This window comes from Rattus norvegicus, chromosome 4, assembly GCF_021556685.1.
Source record: "Rattus norvegicus strain SHRSP/BbbUtx chromosome 4, alternate assembly SHRSP_T2T, whole genome shotgun sequence".
In the NCBI taxonomy this organism is placed as follows: domain Eukaryota; kingdom Metazoa; phylum Chordata; class Mammalia; order Rodentia; family Muridae; genus Rattus; species Rattus norvegicus.
Window position 1 is genome coordinate 80,311,944 of NC_141537.1, and position 6,240 is coordinate 80,318,183.

Consider the following 6,240-nt stretch of genomic DNA (forward strand, 5'->3'; position numbering starts at 1 on the left):
GTGTTTTCTTATATAAACAAATTAAAAGTCTATACACCCCTCCACACTTGCTTTTCTTTTCTTTTTTCTTTTCTTTTTTTCGGAGCTGGGGACCGAACCCAGGGCCTTGAGCTTGCTAGGCAAGCGCTCTACCACTGAGCTAAATCCCCAACCCCACACTTGCTTTTCTTATATAGTGATATAACCCATAGATTATGCCACGCAAGTACTTTCTTATTTACAGTTGCATACTATTCCTTCCCTGGATGTGTTTCTGCCTATTGACAATGTTGTATATGGCTCACCACTTGATTTATTCTTTCAATTCCTGATATTTTAAAAAATACCGCCATTCAGATGTGGTGGCTAAATCCGGTAATCCCAGAATTATGAAGGCTAATATTGGAGGATTCTCATGAGTTTGAGGCTAGCCTAGGCTAACAGTAAGTTCCAGGCCAGTCTAAACTATAAAAAAACTGTCATGAACAAAGGTCACTAAATATTCTTTCATAGATGGGCAACTGAATTTAAAGGCTAGAGCCCTAGAGAAGAGATTCCTGGCCAATAAGTAACTACATTTGTTACTCTAAAGCTTCTTGCCTTCTTCAGTCTTAGTAACAATTTATCTGTCCTTACAGGTATCTCTTAAAATGTACACTATCTGTATTGGCAATGACAGGCCTCAAACTTTACAATCTTTGTCAGTCTCATAGGTGAGACATTGAATCGCAGTAAAAATATCTCACTAGAGATACTATCTCAACACAAATAAAAGCAAACATCTGTAACTTTGTTACAAGCCTTTGGGGGAAAACATTTCTTTTTTAAAAGAAAAGCTTCTTTTATTGGTTTTTGTTGTTGTTGTTGTTGTTGTTGTTGTTGTTGTTGTTGCTGCTAGTTTATCCATATGGGTGTCTTGTCTACCTGTCTGACTGTGCAGCATGTGTACCCAGAAAGGCCAGGAGAGGGCATTGGGTACCCTAAAACTGTAGTCACAGAAGGCTGTGAGCAGCTATGTGGGTACCGGGAATCGAACCCGAGGCCTTTGGAAGGACATCCAGTGCTCTTGTCTGCTAAGTTATCACGCCAAGTGAGTACAGGAGTCCTCGGAGTCTACATGGGCCTTCACCTGCCCTGGAGCTGGAGCTTCAGGCAGCTGTGTCACCTGATGTGGGCCTGGGAAGAAAACCCCTTCTGGAAGAGCATTTTTAACCAGGGAGCCATCTCTTCAGCCTGCTTGTTTTGTGAAACAGGGTCTCACACTGAAGCCAAGGCAGCTTGGAACATGCCTCAAACTCACAACAATACTCTTGCCTCTGCCTCTCCAGGGCTGACATTATCGGCATGAACCACCACACCTAGACATGAAAGTTTTATTTTTATTCTTAGCAATTTTGAAATAGGGTCTCCATATGTTCAGACCAGCCTCAAACTCACCATCCTCCTGTCTTGACCTCCCAAATGTTGCAATTACAGATGTATGTCATCTGCCTAGCCTGGAGCCTTTTGCTATAAACAGAGGGATCAGCCAAAACACAGACAGATATTTAACACAATCAAGTTTACCTGACACTAGGAGGCACCACATTGACACCATTTTCTCAATCACCCAGGTAACCGACAAAGACCTAGCATGCCCAGTTGTACAGGAGCAAAGACACTAGAACAGGGGTTCTCAACCTGTGGGTTTCAACCTATCTGAGAGCTGCATGCAGATGTCCTGCATATCAGATATTTGCATTATAATTCCTAACAGTAGCAAAGTTACAGTTATGAAGTAGCAATTAAATAATTTTATAGTTGGAGTTCAATGCAACATGAGGAACTGTATTAAAGGGTCACAGCATTAGGAAGGTGGAGAACTAAACTCTAGAACTGATTCAAGGATCTAGAGCCCACATTGCCCGATGCACAGAAAAACAGAGGTCAGATTTTAAATTCAAATTTCCAAAATGCTCCAGCTTGGAAGCACATGACAGTAGACTCAGGGGCATGCATGTAAAAAGTCGCTGAGCTTCATAGTTGGGACAGCTCCTGCATGCTCACCCATGCTAAGAGTTACACTGGCAAACCTTTACGTAATCACCTGCCTGGTTGGCCGGCTTCCCAGACAAAGCAGATGAGAGAATAAGCAATCTGTGTGAACATGGTTAAGGGCAGAGGCAGACTCCTTGGAAAAGAAGAATGAAAAGCAGCATCCAGACTTAGCGGAGACAACCTGGGGCCTCTGGCTCCTGAGAACAGGGAGTCTTAAAAGGAACGGCTATAGTGAAGGCTGCATGAGAGACCGCCATCACGCTCATGTGATTGGGCATGACTTACTCACTGACACATTTGACTCTGAATTTTGAGGCACCCTATTTTTTCTCCCATCCTACTTAAGATTCATCTTCTTCCTCCTCTTCCTCCTCTTCTCCCCCCTCCCCCTCTTCATTTTCTTTTTTATTGACAGTTTGAGGCCAGCCCCGAACTCCATAACCTCCTGTCTCTGCTTCCCAAAGGCAAAGCTTCTTCAAATCTCTGGCTTTGCCACAACCAGCCCTGGACTCTAGGGGAGAGCCCACCAAACACCAAACACACCAACTAAAGAACAGGACCAACACCTGCGGGGTTCCTGCTCTCTGCCAGGCGATGAACAGGATGCTTTTATGTGTTTCCTCATTTGCCCTCCATAACAACTCTCTGAAGCAAACATTTTCAACATATTGCAGATGTGGAAACTGAAGTTCAAAAGCGTTAAGTAATTTTCCCAAGATCTTGAGAAACACACATCGGAGGCCAGCCTGGTGCTGCTTCGAGCTGGGCTCGAATTCCCCTGCAGAATATGAGCAGGGACACAGGGCATCCCCATGAATTAAGGGCACTGTGGTCACAAACCATGGCAAAAACATGACCATTCTGTCACCATGGTCAACCAGAGACCAAGCACTAATGTTCTCCAAGCCATGAAGGGGCCAGTATCACCTTTCTCCCAGCCTGGCCAGTGACTTCGGCTGCTTGACCAACCCCAGCTATAGCCTAACTCTGACAGGCTTTCCACATAGCAATGAACTGTGAAGGGTCGCAATAAGCATTGTTTACTATCTACAGTCAGCCTCTACTCCAGAGCAAAGACCTCCCCCTGAAATCACTGACAAGCCACGTCCCCTTTGCTCCTTCCTACTGAGCGAAGAAGACCATCTAGACTCCAGATGCAGTGCTTCGGACCACCCTGCACTGCTGACCCCTAATCAATGTTTTCTTCTTCCATTTAGCTGCATATGATTCATTTGGTAATGGCAGTGTGTTTGGAAAGGCTGGTTTCAGTTATGGTAGAGACAAAACCATTGCCTTAGAAAATGTATCTTTCTACCAATAGTGCGTCAAAGGAACAAAGGGTGGTCAAAGAATAGGCCTGAACCTGAACCGGCAGTCGGAAGCAGGCAGCCAAGGCTTTTAGGAGAGAAGTGGAGGAGAACAGAACAGAGGTTAGGATCAGAGGGACACAGGTGCAGTGGCACAGCTTGAATTCTGGGTACTTGGGGCTAGAAAGGCTGAAACAGAATTACAAATCCAAGACCGGGCTAGCCCTCACAGGAAGGTAATATCTTTTTGATAATGTTTTAGTTAATTTTCAAAAGTAAACACAGTTATGGGGATTGGCTGAGCATTCCTGTAACCCCACCCCTTGGCCATGGGAGAAGCCAGAGGATCACAGTGTTCAAGGGCAGGCCAGCCTCCCTGGACTCAAAAATAACCGAGAAGATTCATACACATGAAGAGGAGTCTGCTCCAACGTCCCCAGAGTTCAAAAAGAACAAGAACACCCTGTGGTCAATGTACAGCTTCCTCACGCAGCGGGCCATCCTGGAGTCCAGGGATGTGGGCAGGCTGTCTGGGTTAGTTTTCTCTCTCGGATCCAATCAGGAGTCCGGCCTTTCTTTGTAAGAAGCACTCGTGGGTGATGCATGTTGAAGAGGATTCATTTTTATTGTATATCTAGATGCTGTTCTTCCAACCGCTCAGATCTTTTCATTCCTCTCCCAACTCCGGCTGGGGTTTGACTGTCACCTGGGTTCAGCTGTCCCTTAAGCATCCTTCCCGCCTCCTCCCTCCAAGCCCCATTCGGACTTCCAGTGAGTGGGTGATTGACTGGCTCTTTTGTTCAGGCTCCGCAAAACCTGGGAGCTGCCTGTGGTCTTTCCCTGACCGATGCAGGTGGGAAGAGACCCTCCCCAAACGGCCATTCCAGGTTGAGGCAAAAGGGATCTCAGTGAGGAGGTTCAGTCAGTCACCCCACCAACCTGTGTCTGTCTCTGACCTTTCTTCCTGCACATGCACAGGCCTGCATCCTTCCAGACACCAGAGAGAGAGATTAGAAGACAAAGGATGGATGCATGAGATATGGTGGGGACATGGTAAGATATGGGTGCCACAGAGCACCAGCTGCACTTGCTACAACCCAGGACCAAAGGCGTGGCCGCGATCTCGCTAGGAGGGGACAAGGATGGAAAGGAGACTGGGCGAGAATGGGACTATGGGTAAGAAGGAGCAGCTGCCCCTACTGGAGGGTGGGGAGAAAAAGGGGGGTTACTATCCTAATCGCCAGTTTCCGGGAGATGCGAGGGAATCTCCCCGAGCAAAGGGGAACCAACAATTTGCCCCAGGCCGGAACACCAAGCGGGCGGAAGGGAGACGAGCACAAACTGAGCCCGCAGCTCGCGCCCGCCGCCACTTACCCGCGCGCTGCCGCTCCGTCCGGAACGCTCCGCTCTTTCGCCCGCGAGCGCGCGCGCGCGATCCCGGGTCACCCAGGGAGAAGAAGAGGGAGGGCCTGGACCTTTGCTCCGTCCTGCCCCTGGAAGCTTCAGCCGGTCCACAAACTGAGGGATGGCGCCGGGGGCGGGGCTGAACCAGGGAGGCAGGGAGGCAGGCAGCAGAGTCAAGGGAGCTGGTCTAGGAGATCCAGGCAGCACCAGAGGCTACTTTTGATCAGACACAGCCTGTCTTCCTTCCGGAGACACCAGGAAGGTTGCCAACTGCCAGGGTCAGGCTCTGGTTCCCTATCTGGCTCTAGAGGAGGAAGGTGGGGATGATTTTACGGCCTACTGGCAACAGATCCCTCATCCCACCCACCGTCCCTTCTCCACACCCCTCGTTCTCCAGAGCCTGTTCAGCCACTAGTAGGGTGTGAGCTGTAAGGTGGCTTTACAGTTCGTCCAGGAAGCCCCCGCCTTGGCCTTGGAAACCCTTGCACTTGCTTGGGGCTTGGATCTTGTTGAGTATCAGAGGGGTAAGTTCTCTCTGAAGGCAGAACCAAGCCTCTCATCTACAGGCACTTAAGAGAGGGAGGGGATTGAAGCAGAGCGTTGCACCCTCTGAGTCAATTTTTATAGGATGTTCTTTCCCGTGCAATAAGCAGAAAAAGAAAATCTTCCTTCTGCCCCCTCAATCCCGCGATTTCACTCCCAAAGAGTAGAGCATTTTGTGGCTGCCTCAGTAGGGAGGAGCCTGGCAGGCCGCTACAGAATCTCCTTAGGTCACTTCACCTCAGACCTCTCCTAACTCTCCACACTATTAGGGCCCACAGGGACCTTCTGTAGTTCCTTCTGTGCTTTGTGATTTTGCTCCAACAGCCACCACTATACTGTATGTATAATGCACAGTCTTCATCCCACAGAGCAAAGTAACTTTTGTTCTGTTTTGTTGACTGTGTCCAGCTCCACAGTTGAAACTTACCGCATAGTAGATACTTAATAAATTACGCTTGGATTAAATGAGGTGGCCAGCATGCAAAGGTGCCTGCCTCCAAGTCTGACCACCTGAGTGGGGTCCCAGAACCCACACAATGGAAGAACTGACAACACCTTCCAATGCACACGTGCCCACACATGTACATAATAAAAAATATTTCTTTTAAAGAAATGAACTGTCTTTTTTGTTCCTCAAACGGGGCAGATGAGGATTGTGGGGTGGTCTTCATAAGTTATCCCGTTTCAAGATTTCTTTTCTAGCAACTTAAGCCATGTAAGGGGATGGGGACTGTTTTTGGTGCCCATTGCTTTCTGATCTGGGCAGTTAGCGTAAGATCATCCTCACAGCTGGTCCTTGTGATGCTCATCCTGAAGCCCCCAGTTCTGCTCAGTAGATATGCACGAGGTAGTTGATATGCACGAGGAAGGCTTAGAAGGTGGGTGTTGGATGAGGGAGTAAATAGAAATTGCCAGAGTTGGTCCTTGGTCCCATGCTTTGCCCGTGTGAGTGAGATCAAGTCTCATCCAA

General features: G+C 48.2%; 1 protein-coding gene across 11 annotated transcripts in view; it reads right to left on the reverse strand.

Moving 5' to 3' along the window:
* The window catches only part of Gsdme (gasdermin E), a 59,662-nt gene extending 54,819 nt beyond the window's left edge, over positions 1-4,843 (reverse strand). For 7 of the 11 annotated variants that reach the window (XR_015685614.1, XR_015685613.1, XR_015685612.1 and 4 more), the window contains exon 1: positions 4,698-4,843. The gene's annotated coding sequence lies outside the window, so the exon portion shown is untranslated. 11 annotated transcript variants of the gene reach the window in all.
* Positions 4,844-6,240: the final 1,397 nt, after the last annotated feature.